This window comes from Saimiri boliviensis, chromosome 7 (assembly GCF_048565385.1).
Source record: "Saimiri boliviensis isolate mSaiBol1 chromosome 7, mSaiBol1.pri, whole genome shotgun sequence".
NCBI lineage: Eukaryota > Metazoa > Chordata > Mammalia > Primates > Cebidae > Saimiri > Saimiri boliviensis.
The window spans coordinates 49606266-49628476 of NC_133455.1; the positions used below are offsets into that span (position 1 = coordinate 49606266).

General features: G+C 36.7%; 1 protein-coding gene across 5 annotated transcripts in view; it reads right to left on the reverse strand.

Annotated features, from left to right (window-relative positions):
- TMTC2 (transmembrane O-mannosyltransferase targeting cadherins 2) overlaps positions 1 to 22211 on the reverse strand; it is a 440961-nt gene that overhangs the window by 238660 nt on the left and 180090 nt on the right. The window contains exon 1 of one of the 5 annotated variants that reach the window (XM_074402475.1): positions 16893 to 17567. The exons of the other annotated variants lie outside the window; for them this stretch is intronic. The gene's annotated coding sequence lies outside the window, so the exon portion shown is untranslated. Of the gene's footprint in view, positions 1 to 16892; positions 17568 to 22211 lie in introns of those variants that run through there. 5 annotated transcript variants of the gene reach the window in all.

The window sequence follows — 22211 nt, forward strand, 5'->3', positions numbered from 1 at the left end:
ACCAGCCTGGCCAAATGGTGAAAACCTGTCTCTACTAAAAATACAAAACTTAGCCAGGTATGGTGGTGTGTACCTGTAGTCCCAGCTACTCAGGAGGCTGAGAAAAATAATTGCTTGAACTCGGAAGGCAGAGGTTGCAGTGAGCTGAGATCGTGCCACTGCACTCCAGCCTGGGTGACAGAATGAGACTCTGTCTCACGCAAACAAAAAGAAAACATAAGTAATAAAATGCTAACAAACTGACATAGTCACTAAGATCAGAATATAGTATGGTTCTGAAGTGAAATGCTTTCATATACTTATTCTAATTTAATGTTGAGGTCTGTATAGACAAAATAAATGACTCATTCTTTTTTTTTTTTTTTTTTTTGAGACAGGGCCTCGCTGTCTCACCCAGGCTGGACTGGAGTGCAGTGGTGCGATCATGGCTTACTGCAGACTCAACTTCTTGGGCTCAAGTGATCCTCCCACTTCAGCCTCTGGAATGGCTGGGGTGTGTGCATGTGTATTCTTTTGTAGGTGATGTTTTGCCATGTTGCCCAGGCTGATAAGTGACACTCTTAAAGAGAAGCTAAAACAGTAGTTTAAGTTGATTTTTAAAATGTTTAAAGTAGAAGAGTTTGTGAAGTGCTGTGATTTGCTATGACTTTTAAAGTATCAGCCAAAGCACACATTCACCTGTGTAACAAACCTGCTCATGTAACCAGGAACTTAAAATAGAAACAAACATTTTAAAAAGTATCAGTCAAAGTATGAAACTGCAATTTTCAAGTGTCTTTAATGCTCTCTCATAAAATTTTATTAAAAATTATCAACTAGGCCAGGTGCGGTGGCTCACACGGGTAATCCCAGCACTTTGGGAGGCCAAGGTGGGCAGATCACTTGAGATCGGGAGTTCCAGACTAGCCTGACCAACATGGAGACACTCCGTCTCTACTACAAATACAAAATTAGCTGGGCATGGTGGTGCATGCCTGTAATCCCAGCCACTTGGAAGCCTGAGGCAGGAGAATCAGTCCCTTGAAACCGGGAGGCAGAGGTTGTGGTAAGCCCAGATCACTGTATTACACTCCAGCCTGGGCAACAAATACAAAACTTCATTTCAAAAAAGAAATCAACTTTTCATATATATATATATATATATATATATATATACAGTCTGATTAAAAAAAAATCTCTCTTCAAATCCTATTTTTAATAAAACAGCTCAACTCTTCTTGTGGAGATGGCCTTAAAACAAGATTACAAGAAAGCACGGAAAAGGTTTTCATTTCTAATTTAGTCCCTATGCTACAGTTTATGGATTCAATCAAATTAGCAAATTTTTTTACTGAGCTGCTACTAGGAGTCAGGTGATCCTACAATTTGCCTTAGCACTTCTGTATTCCCAGCTTGGTGTATCAAACTGATCTGCACTTGTATTTCTCAGATCCAAGTATAGATAAGGCATGAATCCCCCAATGAACTGCCACCGAAGACTTAAAAGCTAATACTAGCAGAAATTCACACAAAGAAGATGAGACTTCAGAGTGCGGGATATTTAAACATTACTTAAGTACAATCTTTGAAAGGGAGCATTAGAAAAGGATTGCGATTTAGTAGGTAAAACAATTAGTTCATTCAATTTATCATTAAAGTTGCAAGGGCTCTTCTACACACTGGATATAAACTTGTCATAAGAGATGACAGACCTGTGTGTTCTTAGAGTTTCATACTGTTGTACTCTACTACTCTGTGTAGAAAACCACTTTGAGAAGAGAAGAATCATAATGCCTTAAAGGATAATTTTCAAACCTGAAGGTCTATCACTATCAATTATGAACTTTTAGAAGAACTAACGCCCCGGTACAAGTAAAATCTCATAGGTGATTCTAATGCAGCTGAAGTTGGGTGTCAGTGCATATTTGTGCAAGTCTAATTCTTAGTACTGATGCTAAAAATGTTGTTGGACTCTTGTTTCACAAAGTTTCAAGGTATATTTGCCTCACTGTAAATAAGTAAACCATAATAAAACACAAATAACACTCTCAGGCTCTGGGACAAATTGAATTTTTTTTTTTTTTTTTTTTTTGAGACGGAGTCTTGCTATGTTGCCAGGCTGGAGCGTAGCAGTGCAATCTTGGCTCACTACTACCTTCGTTGCCAGTGTTCAAGAGATTCCCCTGCCTCAGCCTCCTGAGTAGCTGGGACTACAGGCGTGTGCCACCACACCCAGCTAATTTTTTTGTATTTTAGTAGAGACTGGGTTTCATTATGGCCAGGATGGTCTTGATCTCCTGACCTCATGATCCACCAATCTTGGCTTCCCAAAGTGCTGGGATTACAGATGGGCGTGAGCCACTGTGTCCTGCCTGGGACAAATTGAATTCTAAGTACAATAAAAGAGTGTCACAAAGGCCAGGCTACAAAGGAGTTTTAGAACCCAAGGTTAAAATATTCAAGTCTTGCTGCAACATGCAGAAGACAGGATTTGTTCCCAGAATATTAGGGGGGAAAAATCTTAAATATGAGCCACCAAAGGCAAACAACCCAAAACAAAAAACAAACAAACAAGAATTAATAATATAGCCAGGAAATTCATAAAAGACAAATAACAATAAAGATCTGAAAAGATAATCCCATTATTTAATAAAAAGATTAAAGGGATACAAATATAAGTTTAAAAAAGTAAAAAAACTAAAGAGATAAACTTCACAGATATTGTTCTGGAACAGGTACAAACATACATTGTTGGAAAAATATATATTGTACAGTTGTGGAAATGAAAGTACACAATAAAATAGTTTGTACCATGTATGTCTTGGTAATCTGTAGTTAGCTCCCGACAGTCTAACAAAACCTCTAAATCCAAATTCAAGGATACTTAGGATTGTTTATAAAAGAAAAGACAGAAATAGATAAAAATTTAAATATGGTAATGAAAAAAATCTTGGTATATCCATATGTGTGAATCCATATGGCAAATAAAAGAAATAAATCACATACATTATGAAGAGCTACACATATGTTTGTATATATGCATAAGTATCAACATAACATTATGCATCAATTAACCAAATCTTTATGTAACAGCATAACTGGTGAAAAATGTTGCAAAATATGCATGCTACAAATCACAGGGGTCATTCAGAAAAATACTACCTTGTTTGTGAAAAATGTTTTTCACAAAAGCTTATATATGCATGAAAGGCCTTTCATTTTTTTTTTTTTTAAGGCTAGAAGTATTTATACCAAACATGAGATGAGGAAACCTCTAATGTAGGGAGACAAGTGCATGGATAACAGAAAAGATGGATTCAGGCCAGGCGCAGTGGTTCCTGCCTGTAATCCCAGCAGTTCAGGAGGCCAAGGTGGGCAGATCGCCTGAGGTCGAGAGTTCGAGATCAGCCTAACCAACAAGGAGAAACCAACACTAAAAATATAGAATTAGCCTTATGTGGTGAGGCATGCCTATAATCCTGGCTATTCAGGAGGCTGAGGCAAGAGAATCGCTTGAACCTGGGAGGCAGAGGTTGCGGTGAGCCGAGATTGTGCCATTGCACTCCAGCCTGGGAAAGAAGTGAAACTCCATCTCAAAGAAAAAAAAAAAAAAAAAAAAAAGATGGCTTCAAATCTGTGTGAGATTCCCATTTATCAAAAAGCTTATTTGAAGAAAACTGAAAGGTTTGACAACTTGACATACATTGACTAGATTTTAAAAATATATGCAATTAATATGTTAAATCTAAATTCTGATTTTAGGCAAGTAGGTATCTGATGTGTTAGTTCCTACACTTTTCTATATTTGTTATTTATTGAAGCTATTATGTTATAATTAGGTTTCTCAACATCAAAAATATTTTTCCATGTTCTAATATAGTTACTTTGTGATTGTTACCTTAATTTTACAAGAAAATCTCTTAAATCAAAGGAAAATAATATAAAAACAAAATGCACAGCAGTTGGGATGTACAATAATATCAAAAAGCTCTTCTAGAGCTAAGCTGTAACTAACACATCTCTCCCCAGAGGGTAACACAGAGCCTGACATTTGTAGGAATTCAAATAAATGATTCTTAAACTAAGTCTGACCCTTGCTTTTAAAAGTCAGTTTCTATCTTTCTCTCACACATTTTATACCCTGTTATGCTAAGTCCCAGCTCCCAATATCCCACACAGAGGTTCATGAAGTTAACAAATTGGCTGTGAACAGCAGCCTGTAGTCCCAGCTACTCAGGAGGCTGCAGTAGGAAGATGTCCTGAGCTCAAAGGTTCAAGAAGACCCTCGGCGACATAGCGAGACCTCATCTGTTAAAAAAAAAAGTCAGCGAAATTGCCCACAACTCCCAAGTTACCATTTTCAATCAGTTTGTTGTCACCACATACAGAAACTTGGCCTGTTCACCTTCATGCCGTCATGTTTTCTGCCTGTTTCCCCCTCTCCATGAAAAGCACACATTAAAGTAGCAGCGTATGTTCGGAAGGAACATTTTCCTTACTACAACTTTGTTGTAAAAGTCTTAAATGGTTATAGTTATAACCATTAAGTTATAACCAAAAATTATGAATAGGAAAATTACTGCATCCCTACAAACAAAAAATTTATAGATACATTTCACACCAGTATGGACAGAGTTTCTTCATGTTTTAATTCACTTGATTGTTCACTAAATATTATAGGTCTGCCTTATGAAAGTCTAATCTTTAAGATGTTCAAATATATTCATTTGTAAAGTCCTTTAACATAAAAAGGGAAATCAGCTCTAATCTCCATTTTACTGAAAAACAAAAATAGATTTTTTTAAATACTTTTTTTTAAAAAATAGAGACGAGGTTTTGCCATGTTGGCCAGGCTGGTCTTGAACTCCTGACCTTAGGTGATCCCCCTGCCTCGGCCTTCCAAAGTGCTAGGATCACAAGCGTGAGCCACCATGCCTGGCTAGATATTTTTAATTATAAAATGTTTAGAGGGTTTTTCCTGAAATTGCCAGTATAGAAAATCATAAAGTCAGCCACTATAAGGTTCCTAATTGACAACTTAATTTTTTTACACACTAATGGAATAAAAGTACCTAACTATAGCTTAATGAGTAAATAATGTGAGCGTTATCAGAAAATATCAAAATTGTCCCCATACATCACCTGAAATATGAGGGAGAAGCCAATGAGAAGACCCTGCCACATTAGTTAGTGGTGGTGATGCCTCTACAGAGCCCTGTTGTGAATTATTTCCTTCTATGGGGGTCTTTGACTAAAGAAATAAAAACAAGAGTAAAGCAAAATTCAACTATAACAGCTTCCCACTCTATTATATAAGAAAAACTGCCATTGATAATGGCAGCTTCAATATCGTCTTCTGATTTCAGGTTTTCTGGGACATAAATGAAACTGAAAAGGAATATTTTAGTCTCAATGAAAGAAAAATGTAAACATCCTGCTGCAGAATATTAAAACCATCATGAGACCTACACTTTGGCAAACTAACAAGAATAAATTATTTAAGCATAAGGCTCATTTAATTCCAAATTAAGCCCTTGGCAATGATAGTAGTTGTAATAATAAAGTAGATAAAAATCAGTACTGAAAGTTCTAAGACAGAGAAAAGGCTATCCAGCCATAACAAAAATCTAGCACCTTCTATTTTGTATTCACCATTCATCATTTTTCTTATGTCAATAAAATAGGATTTTTCATAGCTCTCCACCTTCCCAAAACAGTTATCACTGGATACTCCCCCAAAAGCAGAATTTCTGAGCATGTGACAAGAAGAAATGCATGGCTGAAAGTAGAGTTAGGAATTGTTTCTAGAACATATCCATGTGATTAATCAAAGCTTTGTCATAATCAAGTTGTAAGAGTAGTTCTGTTTCCCTTTAAAAGAAAATGGGTTTTCTTATTAATAATCATCCTGTCTACAAGATTAGAAACATTTGTTTTTTCCCCACACCAACTAACAGACAAGATTAAAGAGTTTTATAATGTTTGGCATTTCAAAAGATATTAAGAGATTAAGTGGGTGGGCATATCCAGTCTTTGTAAAAAAAAAAATTTAAAGATTAAGGGGCATAAAAAAGTATGCTAAGATATTCAGTATTTTGGATTCTAAGGAGTTATTTTGTTCACTTAAACTCATAATACACCATAATGTTTCCCGTTGAGTTCAAGCATCCATCAGAAAGCATTAGTACATCTCCAGCTAAACATACAACTTAAGATGATCATCTAGTCTTTCACTTAATCATACTTGAAAGATATTTTCCTGAATTTTGTTGGATTTTTTTGTATTTATTCCTTAAATGGTTGTTACCATTTTCTAATAAAGTGAACCAAGGCTCCTTGGATAAACGGATTGATGTTAGGACTGGGACAAATAATATACAAGATGAACTTAGAGCAACTTGTAGTGCCAGAAAGGGAGAAAGTGCTCAAAACACACGTAAAAGTACACAGATACAGACATGTCCAAGTGTGGAAGGCACACAGGAACCCACTTAAATGGCCAAAGCTGGAAGACTTTGAGCATCAAAAAATGTAATGCAATACTGGATTATAATCCAAACTATAAAATAAATATTCATGAGTCCATATTGGTAAGTGATACAAAAAATAAACAAATGAGAGAAGAAACAAATCTTCTTTGCAGAAGAATTCACAATAATTTATATATATTCTCTACCCTCAAAAATGGGAGCATAATTCCCATTCTGTACATGTGGTCTGTGCATAGGGACTTCCTTCCAAAAGGCACAGTAAAGGGAGGTGAGTGGGAAGATGTGGGGAGAAAGTAACTCTACCATGGAGAAACCTGAAAAACACAGTCACTGGCAGGTGACAAAGGTCTGCTCTGTAACGGTAAGCTGTGTTGATAGTATGTAGCCTTGTTATGATGTGATGAAAATATTATTTCACATCTATGTTCTTCCTCTCAAAAGCCCTATTCCCAGCCAGGAGCAATGGCTCACACCTGTCATCTCAGCTACTTTAAGAGGCAAAGATGGGAGGAATTGCTCAAGGCCTAAAGTTTAGGACCAGCATGGGGAACATAATAAAATCCTATCTCTATAGGAAAAAAAAAAATTAGCCAGACAATGTGGCATGCACCTGCATTCTCAGCTACTTAGGAGGCTGACACAGGAGGATTGCTTGAGCCCAGGAAATCAAGACTACAGTGAGCTCTGATTAGCCACTGCACTCAAGCATGGGTGACAGAGTGTGTCTGTCTCAAAAACAAACAAACAAATACTTTTAAAAATTAGAAAAAAGAAAGACAACAAATAACAACAGCAACAAAAACTTATTCCCAGAATAATCATTTAAACAAAAATCTGAAAAATTCCAATTAAAAGACATACTGCTAAATATATAATTGGAAATCCTCAAAACTGACAAGTTCATCAAAAATAAAGCCTGGCTGGGCGTGGTGGCTCACACCTGCAATCCCAGGACTTTGGGACGCCAAGGTGAGAGGATTTTTTGAGTTCAGGAGTTCGAGACCAGCTTGGGCAACAAAGTAAGAACCCCCATCTCTACCAAAAAAAAAAAGTTCAAAAATCAGCCAGGTGCGGTGGCTTGCATGTAGTCCCAGCTACAAGAGAGACTGAGGAAGGAGGATCGCTTGAGTCTGGAAGGTTGAGGCTGCAGTGAGCCGTGACTGTTCAACTGCCCTCTTGTGTTGGCCACAGGGCAAGAAAGAACCTGTCTCAAACAGAAAAGTAAAATAAAAAGCCTGAAAAACTGTCACATCCAAGAGCCTAGGAAGACATGACAAATAAATGTGCCATCCCAGATGCATCATGGAACTGAAAAATGACATTAGGTAAAAACTAAGAAAATCATAATAAACCACTGATTTAATAATGTATCAGCCCTGGGTCGTTATTTGCAACAAATGCACAATACTGATATGCTGGATGTTAATAGTAGGGGAAACTGGGCGTATGGGAACTTTGTCTTATTTTCTGAATTTTTCTATAAACCTAAAACTGTTCTAAAAAATAAAGTATATTATTTAAATGGTTGTTAGTACAGTAGAATAAAAGCTCTTAGGTACCAGACCAAATCAAATGTAGATAAGCTCTGATAGATCAATAGCTGAAAGCTGCTAGCAAAGAAAAATTAACAACTGAAAATTAAGACCAACTTAAGTGTCTCACTACCTTCTACATTAATCAAAAAAAGATTGAATACAAAATGAAGTAAAATTCAGGTTAATTGAACATAGTTTCTTATATGCATTGTATGAGAGAACATACTGATTTCAAATCCTATTTGGTTTTTGTATGACACTCTATAGCATTTGTAGTTTATTGGAAACCCCTAAATGGGAAGCAAGTATCAAGGAAGGACGCTTCTAAACCCATTGCTATGGTGTTTTGGTTGGCATGGTGACCCATTCTTCCTCATTAAACTAACATGGGGAAATCAAGCAGTGAGCAATTTCTGGCATACCCATGGCAAGCCCCTTCTAGAGCTAACTATTAGAAACTGAAGTACCCAAAGAGTTCAATTAGTGGAACTGCAAGGGGTGTGCCATAGCCCCTAACCCATTGCGTTAAAAACAAGCCCCTGAATGCCAGCCTTCAGAGTAATCTTGTTTAGCTTAGAATGAGAGGTTTAACACTTCCCACCAGGCAGTGCACTATGGTCAAATCAGGTTAGCCACCAAACAATCCAGGCTTTATAAAGAAAATATGTGAAGAAAATATCCTTTGTGACCTGAGGGAAAAAAAACAACAAAAAATGTTTTAAACAAAAGTAAAGAAGATAATTCTCTTGACTACGAAAACACTTTTTTTTTTTTTTTTTTTTAAATTAAACTCCTTCCCCTGTTCTTTAAGAAGACAACTAGTGGGAGGAAAAATAAAATTAAGTGAGCTCAAAATTAACTGAATTTCGAAAAGGAACTTTCTTTTATCAATCTTGCCTCAACTGGGCAACTACATTCCAAACGCATTTCCTGCGCCAATGGATTAAACTGCAACATTCTTTTAACTCTGTGTGGCTTTCGTGTGACAAACCAGCCATTATGAGATGCGTTCCAGTCTCATTAATGAGTTAAGCATGTGAGCCCAGCATTTTGGAAACATAAAGAGACAAATTATAATGAGACTTCACTCAGTGGGGAGGCAAAGATACAGCCGCCTTCTCTCAAAGATATCATAATAGACAGCTATTTAATGAGTGTGGGAGTTTTTCTATGAAAACACAAAAGACACCAGCAAAAAAGAGGAGATTTTATATTATATATACAAATAGAAGTTAATAAACATACATGCCTTATAGATGTTCATTAATAAGCATATAATTTCAATGTTTAATGTTGTAATATGGAAATATACTCCAACTCTATACTTACCCTATGTCTTCTCCTAAATTTAAATAGTAAATACAATGTCAAATGACAAATTATTATTTCCTGTTTCTCACAGGTAAGAATGCAGCCATTTATCTGGGCATATCTCGCATACACTGTCTTTTTTCTCTGAATGCCACACTGATTCAGAAAATACTCATTTTCTTGACTTGGCAACTGAGACAGACTATAGTTTTTAAATGAAAATTTTAACATCGGAAAGCATCCATCAATTTTGTAATTCTTCTTTCAATATTCAGTGATTTAAACAATTCAGCGATTTCCAGACAACACTATGGCACTCATTTGTGCTTCGTAACTTCAGTAATTCAGAGCAAAATCAAGCAGAATTAGAATTTGTAAAAGTCCAGCTGAGTAGAACATTCTGGGTTTACTAAGCAAGCAGGACAGTCATCCTCTTCCCATCACCCCCGCATGAAAGAAAACAGAGTAAGTGAAAGGCCATTATAAATGTCCAGGAACACCAGAGTAACAGACTTACGGTCAGTAGAATTACAGAAAAAACAACCCTACTCCCAAATCTTTCTTGGTTTGTACTATTTAGTTTGCTCCCTTTAATATAGAAAGATATGTGAAAAGGGGTAAAGTACTGATACCAACAGGACCCGAAGGCTACTTACTTACAAAACACCTTAAAAACAAAAATTGAGTCTGGGGATGGGTAACGTGGGAAAAGCTGAAAAATATAACTTGAGTTTTCATGAAGAGCTATTTTTCAGGCTCATGCACCTTATTACTCTGATGATGAATATCTTCTTGTAAAGTAAAATAGTAAACTTAGATGCAATATTGGTTATAAAGAAATGAAATAACTTTTCTAAAAGCACAAATTAATATTAGCACCATCAAATAAGCATTACTTAAAGGTACAATTTATTAGCTGGAATTCATCATTAAAAGTATGACTTTCAAATTATACTTACTTTACAGGTACTAAACTAGTAGAATATTTCATGTTATGTTGACATAGAAATTATTAATGTGGCTGTGAAGTGGCAATATGTCAGATGTTTGGGAACGAAGGAAAATATTTTTTTTTATTGCATTTTAGGTTTTGGGGTACATGTGATGAACATGCAAGATTGTTGCATAGGTACACACATAGCAGTGTGGTTTGCTGCCTTCCGTCCCCTCACCTGTATCTGTCATTTCTCCCCATGCTATCTCTTCCCACCTCCCCACCCTCCCGCCCCTCCCCCATTTCCCCCCAACGGACCCCAGTGTGTAGTGCTCCCCTCCCTTGTGGCGATTCCTCAAGGACCTAAAAATAGAAATCCCATTTGACCCAGCAATCCCATTACTGGGCATATATCCAAAGGATTATAAATCATTCTACTACGAAGGAAAATACTAAGAAGTTTTTCAGTTCATTCAGGTTCTATTCTGCTAACTCCCCAAAAATGTCTTCTTGCCAGAAGCAACTTGGTAATATGCAATTTTTGGAGCCTGTTGGTGGCTACCAGTGTAAATAGATTAAATCTTTGTGTAATTGTAATCACTTTATTTCACTCCCTCTTTTAATGTGAGATTTGAAATTAAATTTTGATCATATACTAACTTTTAAAGATTATATGGAAATTGCAATATTTGAAAATTAATACACAAATTCAAGGGAAGACTTTGAAACAGAAAAGTACTCAAACTATGAAACCAGGGCCGGGTATGATGGCTCATGCCTGCAATTCCAGCACTTTGGTAGGCCAAGGTGGGTGGATCATGAGGTCAGGAGATTGAGACCATCCTGGCCAACATGGTGAAACTCCGTCTCTACTAAAAAGAAAAAAAAAAAAAGAAAAAGAAAAAAGTCCCAGCTACTCCTTGAGAGGCTGAGGCAGGAGAATCGCTTGAACCAGGGAGTCAGAGTTTGCAGTGAGCTGAGATTGTGCCACTGCACTCCAGCCTGGCAACAGAGCGAGAGTCTGTCTCTAAAAAAATAAAACAAAACTATGAAACCTATATAATCATTGCAATATTCATTCTCCATTTCAACAAGACTTCAATCAACCCAAGTTTGATCTTACTTCAAATCAGTTCAAATGGAATTTTGCATTTACCAAATACCTATTGATGGCCATTTAAACAATCCCATTTATCTTTTAAAGCATACTTACCCTTTGTAGCTATCATTATGGTACTAGCTTTCAAGTAATTTCAGATTGTGTTAAAATCTCATATTTTTTTAATTAAGATGTATATCTTTGAGTTTTAGCATTTTCAATAAAACAAACTCTACAGTTAAATAAGATTTACTGTAAAAATCTCTCATGAAGTCTTCAAAACACACTTGGATAATTCTTTCAGCCTGACACAGCTCCAATTAGCACTAATCATTGCCATGCCCTAATTATTTAAAATTAAATAAACTGAACTTACACGTGCAAACATTTTGCAATTCACCTTGCATCCCCTTTTCTTTTCAAGTTAACTCATAAGATTAGACAACTTGTTTTAATAGATTATTATCATTGGATGAGGTCCAAAAAGCATTCCTCTAATGGGAATTCTGTCTGCTTTAACAGTTGTAGTTTAGTGAACTCTCCCTAACTGAACTGTCTATCATTTTTTGACTGGCTCAGGGCCCTTGGAACCCTGCAGGGAGACAAGTGAAAAGTTTTTGCCAGGTGCATGTCTGGCACTCTGTAAATTCGGATTAAGCAAAGGGGAATAAGAAATGGAAGGGATCGGTTAACTGACTGCAATCTCTGGCTTCCTAAATCCTACTTAAACACGTCCTTGTTCAAACGCACTAGCTGTCCCTTTCCCCTTGCATGGTACCCTGCTAGGCACATTCAGTACAACAGTGAACTCCAGCAACATGCAGAAGTGCCAAAAATGCAAGCAACTTCATGCCATGGGCCAGCCAAACCTTAATAAAAGCAAAGGATAAGAAGTCTTAACATTGTGCTATAAATATTGATTACCAGATAGTAATAGAAATTACAGGATGCACTAGGGTCTTTATTTAGCTTCTAACTCAAACATTACCTTTTAAGTAATATTAGGAAATTCCATTCTTGAATAGGTTTCTGTAGTAACTCCTAAATGAAACATACCAGAAATTTTACAGTAAGGATCATACTACTTTTTTTTTTTTTTGAGATGGCGTATTGCTGTGTTCCCCAGGCTGGAGTGCAGTGGCATGATCTCGGCTCACTGAAACCTCCGCCTCCAGGGTTCAAGCAATTCTCAGTCTCCTGAATAGCTGAGATTACAGGTGTCCACCACCAAGCCCAGCTAATTTTGGTATTTTTAGTAGAGACAGAACTTCACCATATTGGTCAGGCTGGTCTTAAACTCCTGACCTCAGGTAATTCACCTGCCTTGGCCTCACAAACTGCTGAGATTACAGGCATGAGCCACTGTGCCCGGCCTAGGCTCACATTTCTTAATAAATCCAGTTTTGTTCTATTCTGAACACTATCTCAAACCAACCCATGTGTCTTGCTCCTTCGACAATCTAAACAAATACAGGTCATCCAAATGATATGGTAAAGCGAGTCCAAATTAAGCTCCATTATATTTTTCTGTGAGAGACCAGATATTATGAGGAAAAGAAATTGTGTATAATTGCCTAATGAATTCAAACACCTGTTATGTCGCTTTATTCCTCCCAGATGAAATCCTGGCATCTAGTAAAGAGAGCAGTGCCTAGAAAACAGTCTGTTCTGTTATTCTATCTCACTTTGGGATGTGATGTGGAGGAAATGGTTTATTACTAGTAACACTAATTATGCAGATTTGTTAAACATTTTACGGAGTGCCTTATACATATTATCTCAAGTAGCCCCTTATAAAACATGATGTTTGTAAACTTTGTGAATTCGTGTTTTACCAAACGGCAGGCAGAATTCAGAAAGGTTACTGTTACTCAGAATCTCACCACCCAATGTGTAGAAGAATTAGGATTCAAAAGCTATGTCCTTTAATTACAAGTCCAAGGTTATATGCCGTAAATCATCAGTCCCCAAACCCTGGTTCACGGACCAGCCCTGATCCATGGCCTGTGAGGAACTGGGCCACACAGCAGGAGGTGAGTGGTGAGCAGGCATTACCACTTGAGCTCCGCCTCCTGTCAGATAAGTGGCACCATTAGATTCTCATAGGAGCTGGAACCCTATTGTAAATTGCACATGTGAGGGATCTGGGTTGTGTGTCACTTATGTGAATCTAACGTCTGATGATTTGAGGTAGAACAGTTTCATATGGAAACCATCATGACCCAGTCCATGGAAAAACTGTCTTCCGAGAAACTGGCCAAAAAGACTGGGGACCACTTCTGTAAACCACACTAAACCCAACAATACCCACTTCATACCCACCAATTCCAATTCCTTAATAGGCCTCTGTTCATCAGAATGCTCTCACCCTCTCTGACCTCAAAGTGGTAACTGACACAAAAGACCATTAACTCCTACCAGAAAGCTCATACAGCCACAGATTCGTAAAGCCTAGGAGACAAAGAGGTCAAAAATTTGTATCTATAAAATCCAGAACACTGGAGAATATCTCCTCAATGTTTCTTTGGCAGTGAGGAAACTGGTATCTTATGTGCTGCATGTGTTCACCAAGAGACAGCTATTCAATTGCAGTTAGGACTAGAAATTCCATCTTCCATTGTGCTCATGAAATGACCTTTGTTTATAATTTTTCATTATCTATTATTTATTTTTAGAGACAGGGCCTTGCTATTTTACCCAGACTGAGTGTGAACTCCTGGGCTCAAGAGATCCTCCTCCTTCAGCATCCTGAGTAACTGGGACTACAGGAACACAGCACTGCATTTGGTTCATTCATTTATATTTTTAATTACTACTGTTTATCAGGAATCGAATATAATTCTCTAAAACAAGAACATTTAGGTTCTCAGCTGGGTATTCAAAACTGGCCAAACTTTGGCCCATCTTTACTATCCAAACCTCAAATCTCCCAAAGTTACACTGGTATTTTTACTGTTTCAAAACTCAAAATCCCTCATGGTACTGCCTTCTTTATCATTCTAGCTGTAAACCAAATTCCCATCAATCCACCTAATGTTGCCACTTTTTAAATGTTCTTTACCTCCAGCTTAAGTTCTATTTTTTCCTGCAAGACTTACCACAACAAGTCAGTTTCTGCAGGTTACACTAATCCCTGTTTTCTCAAAGCTCACCAATCTTATAACTTATATCACATATGAAAGATATCAACTATTGTAAAGGTCAAGTATGAAGTTGTTAAGGACCAAAGTGACACTAAGCATACAATCTTAATCTTATTATCTCACACTTACAGTAGTGAGTTTCACTGCTCCCACAAGAATACCAGCTCTGTAAGGGCAAGGATTTATCTATGTTTTGTTCACTGACTTACTATCCATAGCAACTAGGCCAGCACCTGGCACAGAAAAGACACTTCCTGTAATATGGGTGAATGAGTATATGAATGACTGAGTAAATGACTGAATGAATGAACAAAAGTACAATGAACCAAGAGAACAGTCTAGAAGGGGGTTGGGGACAATTTTAGATACATCTGAATCTTAATACATTGATCAAATAGCCCAATCTCATCTGTGTAGTCTGTTTACTTACACAAAACAATATAGGGTGGGGATTCTTTACCCTTTTTTTTTTTTTTTTGAGACGGAGTCTTACTCTGCTGCCGCCATCTCAGCTCACTGCAACCACTGCCTCCCAAGTTCAGAATATTCTCCTGCCTTAGCCTCCTGAATAGCTGGGACTACAGGCATGTGCCACCACGCCCAGCTAATTTTTGAATTTTTAGTAGAGATGGGGGGGGTGTCACCATGTTTGCCAGGATGGTCTCAAACTCTTGACCTCATGCTCTGCCCACCTTGGCCTCCCAAAGTGCCCAGCCTACTCTGAGATTTTTAAAAGTATACGTGTCTGGGTGATATTATAGCTCTCCATTTCTTTAACTTACATATTTTATGTAGGTGTCCCTAGTTTCTTTAACAGTCTGATTTTGTTTTTTCTCCTAGTGGGTACTGTATTAAATGGGGCATTAAAACAATGGTAAAACATTTAAAGCTCCTTTGGCAAATAAGGACTATCCTGTACTGTAGAATAATTTCAAATACATTTGAAATATACCTGAACTATGAAGCCAAATCAAGTTCCTTATCCTTAGGGTACTTTTTAATCAATGAGAAACAGGAGAAGAATATAGTGTTTTCAGGAAGGAAAGAAGAAAAAGAGGGAGAGGTAAAGGGAGGAAAAGAGGGAGGGAGAAAGAAGAGACAGGAAGACTAGATTTTGAATCATTAGACTTGCCCGTTCTTCACAACAAGATGACAATAGTAAAATCACATAATTCCTCTGGACATCTCCAGCTCTGAATGAAGAGTCTTAAAATATCCACTTCACTTTCTGGGGTGTTTAGGAGATGAGTGGAAGTGTTAGGATGATTTGTAAACAAAAGCAGTTACTGATATGGGAGACAGGATATTCTTGAAACAGCAACTGTCAGTTACTTCAAAAGGATACAATTGCAGGATTTGAGAAACTTCTATATAATTGCATACTTCTCTGTGACCTGAGAATGTGGTTTCAGAGGGAAAGTTATTTTTAATCTAATTTTTAAATATTGCTCAAGAATCTAGCCATTTCCTACTTTAGTGCTGTAGTAAATTACAAAATTTAACTTTGAGCAAAGCAAAAATAGACTAATATATCTTTGCAATATTACATGACAGTATTGCAGTATTCACTTCCATTGCAATTTCTCTAATGAACTTTGATATTTAAAAGAAAATAGTAAGCACAGATACAGCCAAGCATATAAACGTCACGACATGTTTTTAAATTAGCCAATTTGGAGAGAAGGTAAGATAAAAAAAAATGGCTCAGCCAGACGCAGTAGCTCACACTAGTAATCCCAGAACTTTGGGAGGCTGAGGCAAGTGGATCATGAAATCAAGAGTTCAAGACCAATCTGGCAAACATAGTAAAACCCTGTCTCTACTAAAAATACAAAATATTGGCCAGGTGTGGTGGTACAGGCCTGTAATCCCAGCTACTTCGGAGTCTGAGGCAGGATAATCACGTGAACCTGGGAGGCGGAGGTTGCAGTGAGCCGAGAGTGTGCCATTGCACTCCAGTCCAGGGAAAGGTGCAAGACTCCATCTCAAAAAAAAAAAAAAAAAAAGGCTAACATTAATTGAGCACTGTTAGGCACTTAGAGATGTCTATGTATTAACGCATTTAATTGTCAGAAAGCTCTAAATTTGAGATGTGGACATTAGGGAACGAAGAGGTAAAATTATGATTCCCAGGTCACACTGGTATTAAAGCAGCAGCCATTATACTGCCTTACATAGCCAACTACCTGATCAAGAAAAAGAAGTAAATATTACAAATCGTTGAAAAAAGCAAAACAAAATGAAACAAAAAAAAAAAACCTGAAATAACTTTGAAAAACATCAATTATAAAGTTACACTTAAAAAGACTAATTAGGAGAGATCCAAGATAGCTGATTACTAGCAGCTCAGGATTGTAGCCCTCAGTGAAAGCGCAGAGAATGAGAGGACGCCACACTTACGGATGAATTTTTGTTGCTCACGGACCAGGAGATTCCCAGCGGAGGAGCCCGCAAGGTCACCAGCACGACTCTTGTGGCCTGTGCGGTAGTTTTGCCAGTGCCCTGGCACGGCGGTTCTTGGTGCAGAGTAAACGGGACTGGGTCCCCTTTTGGTCTACGTTTGGAGCTCCGGGAAGGCAGAGTTGCCTATTCAGCTGATTGAAAAACAGACTCAAGAAGGAAGCCAGACCAGAGATTCCCAGGCAGAAAAGCACCACGAATCTTAACGCCGCTGTTTTGGCAGGTGCTGTGGGTTGCTCAGATTCCAGCACTGGGAATCAACAAGTTGGACGTCCACTCAGAGACCTGATTTGAAAGTCAGTAATCACAAAGATGACAGGTGGATAAATTTACGATTTGGAAATTTAAGATTAAAATTAAGATAGGAAAAGAAACCAGCATAAAAAGCCTGAGAATACCCAAAATCAGAATGCCTCTTCCTCTACAGGGGATCACACTTCCTCATCAAGGGAATAAGGCCTGATGGAGAACGAGTGCGTTCCATTAACAGATTTAGGCTTCAGAAGGTGGATAATAAGAAACTTCTGTTTCTTATTTAAAAGAGTTAAAAGAACATGTTCTAGCCCAATGTAAAGAAACTAAGAACCTTGAAAAAAGTTTTGATGAAATTCTAATGAGAATAGACAATCTAGAGAGGAATATAAGTAAATTAGTGGAAATGAAGAATAAAATACGAGAACGCCATGAAGTATGCACAGGTTTTAACAGTCGAATTGATCAAGCCAAAGAAAGGATATCAGAGGTCGAAGACCAATTTAATGAAATGAAACGAGAAGACAAGATTAGAGAAGAAAAAGTAAAAAGGAATGAGCAAAGTCTCCAAGAAATACAGGACTATGTGAAAAGACCTAATTTACCTTTGATAGGTATACCCGAATGTCATGAAGAGAATGAATCCAAGCTGGAAAACATTCTTCAGGATATTATTCAGGAAAACTTTGCTAAACTAGTAAGGCAGGAAAATACTCAACTTTAGGTAATACAGAGAACACCACAAAGATATTCCTCAAGTAGAGCAACCTCAAGACACATAATCGTTAGATTCACCAGGGTTGAAATACAGGAGAAAATTCTAAGGGCAGCTAGAGAGAAAGGTCAGATTACCCATAAAGGCAAGCCTATCAGACTCACAGCAGATCTCTCAGGTGAAACCCTACAAACTAGAAGAGAGTGGGGTCAATATACAATATCCTCAAAGAAAAGAATTTTCAACCCAGAATTTCATATCTGGCCAAATTAAGCTTCATAAATGAAGGAAAAATAAAATTTTTTGTGAACAAACAAGCACTCAGAGATTTCATCAACATCAGGCCTGCTTTACAAGAGCTTCTAAAAGAAGCACTATACACAGAAAGGAATAACCAGTATCAGTCATCCCAAAAGGTAAAGAGTATCTCCATAATGAAGAATCTATATCAACTAATGGGCAAAATAGCCAGCTAGTATTAAACGACAATATTAAACTCACAAATATCAATTTTAATCCTAAATTTAAATGGATTAAATGACCCAAATAAAGACACAGACAGGCAAATTGAATAAAAAGTCAAAACCCATCAGCAAGGACACACAAAGACTCAAAACAAAGTGTTGCTGGAAGACTTACCAATCAAATGGAGAGAAAAAAACAAAACGAAACAAAACAGGAGTTGTAACTTTCATCTCTGACAAAATAGACTTCACTAGTAACAAAGACTAAAAGAAACAAAGAAGGACATTAAATAACGGTAAAAGGATCAATGTAACAACAGGAGTCAATGATCATAAATATATATGCACCCAATATAGGAACACCCAGATACATAAGACAAATTCTTAATGACTTATAAAGAGACTTGGACTCCCACACAATAATAGCAGGAGGCTTTGACACCACATTGTTAATATTCAACGGATCAAAGAGATAGAAAATTAACAAGGACATGTATGATTTGAACTCAGACCTGGAACAAGTAAACTCAGTGAATATTTATAGAATTTTTCACCCCAGGTCTATAGAACATACATTTTTCCCAGTATCATATTATACCTATTTTGAAAGTGACCACATAATTGGAAGTAAATCACTCTTCAGCATTCACATAACATTTCACAGACTTAAATGAAATATTGGTTGGCTGTTTGCTTGTTATTTTCTTCCCTTATTCCTTCCTCTCTTCACCGTTAAGCACAATTATTAGCATAAAAGAAGGTTTTAATACCTATTTTTAGATTGCATTCCAGCCTGGGCAATAGAGCAAGACTTCCGTTCTCTCTCCCCCTTTCCCTTTCTCTTTCTTTCAATAAATAAATAAATAAATAAATAAACAATAAAACCATCAGATCTCAAAAAAAAACTAATTAAACAATACTTATTAATATGTATTTATGGAATATTTAAGATTTAAGATTTTGGCTCATTGAGTTTAAAACACAAGGAAAAAAATGCCAAATTCACATTAAGCTTTACAGATTTCATTACCCCGCATTTTCTTAATTCTGAATCAATACATCTAACAATATTCAACTGCCCTATGTGTTCTTCATTTGGATGGGAAAAAAAATGGCCCATTTTCAAAGAGACATGAAGAGAGAGATAACATCATTAAACTTTCTATTATCTCTCAGCTGAAATACATCACAACATCAATGCACTTCTTACCAAGACTTAAAAATAAAAAAAAAAGCAAAAAAAACACAGAACTCACTGCCAAAGTCAATCACTTAGTATCTACCTGGAAGGAAAACACTAAGAAACACGCTGCTACGCCATCACCACCACCACCATCACTACCAGCACCACCAGAAAAAATATATTAAACTGGTATAAGATTTATTTCTCAGTTTTATTTTTCTTTTTAGTGTCAGCTCTCCTTCATGATAGAAGTGCTTAACCTTTATACAAAGATCAATCAATAAATCTGTTCAATATATCTAAATAATTTGGTGGGGGAAAAAAAAGAGGATTAAAAAAAAAAATCAAGTGCCCTAATGCTACAAGCAAAATTTCAACTGAAGATATATTTTTACAGCTGCTGTGAACTTCTAGAGGTGGTTATTCTTGGAAATCACCCTCTGCTTACTTGGGCTTCCTTTACAGGGTAATTGTTACCAAAGTTTACTTTGTCTGACTATTTTGAATGAATTCAGTATCCAGAGAATAGCCATAATGCTAAATTCAGACTTGGCTGATTTTCAAAATTGTAGGGTAAAGGAGTTTCTACTGACACAAAGTGCACTGAAAGATACCTGCTCAATGTGCTCACTCATACGTACTCTGATACAACATGGAGTCGGGAAAATGAGTAAAGGAAGTATTTGTTTCCTCAGCTGTAAAAGTTATATATATGTGCATAAATTATATATATATATATATATATGTGTGTGTGTGTGTGTGTGTATTTATTATATGATTTAATTTAATGATTTTAAAAGTAAAAAACTGGCTAGGCGCGATGGCTCATGCCTGTAATCCAGCACTGTGGGAGGCGGACGAGAGCTGATCACGAGGTCAGGAGACCGAGACCATCCTGGCCAAGTGAAACCCTGTCCCTACTAAAATACAGAAAATCCCGGCAACTCGGGAGGCTGAGGCAGAGGAATCACTTGAACCCATTAGGTGGAGGTTGCAGTGAGCCAAGACCATGCCACTGTACTCCAGCCTGGGGTCAGAGGGAGACTCTGTCTCAAAAAAATATAAAAAGTAAAAAATTATCCTCATGATAGAAATGTTAGAGTCAGATAAAAGTAAAATTGAACATAAAAGTCCCTTGTAAAATGCATGCAACTTGTATAAAATGGAATGATTCATATTACTACAAATGTACTATCCTAAACATAGTCTCTTTGGAGAGCCTGAATTACTTACACATATGAGTTTAGCAAGTAAGTTATCAGAAAGATCAGGAGTCAGCAAACTATAGCCCAGAACACGTAACCACACTCTTTGTCTGCAGCATAAACAGCAGAGCTGAGTAACTGTAGTAAAGTCCATATAGCCCTCACAGCCAAAATCATTGACTATCTGGCCTTTACAGAGAAAGTATCAGACCTCTGAGATTGAGGATCAAGCATGACACTTAAAAATGTTTTTTTAGGTTTTTCTTTTCATTTCTCAATGATTAAAAAACTAATTTCAGGTTATTTGTCAAATTAATTTCAGTATTTAAAAAGCATTATGTTTCTTGCATGAAACAACGAATCAGTCAATTTCTAATTATGTGCATAAAATGATTACACAGCTAATGTAAAAATGGCGTAATTCCCTATTTTATTCTGTATTTGTGAAGAATTAGAAATTGGGATTGACTCATGAGTGGCTCCATTTTAGATACTCAAGTGTTAACTGTACATTTAAAAGATAATGGAAAAGATAGAAAAGGGAGAAAAGGGGATATTATTTTAAGTATAAATAGTTTCCTCTGAAAGGTGAAACACAAAACATATAACGCACTACAGTTTGGAATAAATACCTGGCCTTCAAAACATTATAAGCACTTTGGAACTTAATCTTCTGTTCTTAGAAATGAATAAAAAAACAGATTATCTGCACAAGAAGCCCATCTTTCCAGATTATTTCAAAGACAGGAAAATATTATTTTACTCCAAAAAGGCTTAGCAATAAAATTATTATTTTTTAATTATGATTCAGATAGAACACAATTTGGTCCTGAAGCATCCTCAGAAATGCCCATGTTAGGAAAACCTCCTGGAGAGGGTTAAATGAGTTGTTCACAATCACACAACTAGGTAGTGGCAAAACCTGTGTGAGAACTCAGGCCTCCTGATTAGAACGGCAGGGTTTATGTCATTACACCATATGGCCATACTTTTCACAGCAGATTCCCTTTATCTCTGAAATCACAACTTCTCTCAAATGTCTAACATTTTTTAGAGGCTTTCACATAATTAATCTAGAAAAAGGTTACCAGCTGGACGCAAAGGTGTAGGATCAAAGAACTTTTATATAAATCTGATGTAAACCAGCAAATGTCTTAATAGCATATTAAATTTTTATAGAATCGTTCTCCCATAATTAACTTTATGTGATTGCTCTTTTAAAGTTGTTCAGTAGTGAATTTGCCTCTAGGAAGCAATAATCTGGGCATAGTTTAGGATGGCTATTTATTTAAAGGGATAAGAAAATTCCAAATTCATTCCCTGCTTTAAGTGTTTTGTTTGTCTGAAAATAATTCCTTTTTCAAATAGGTAATAAAATGGAAATTGGGTTTACCCCAAATTTTACAGTCACCTTTGTAATTTGATAAAACTCCCAGTCAA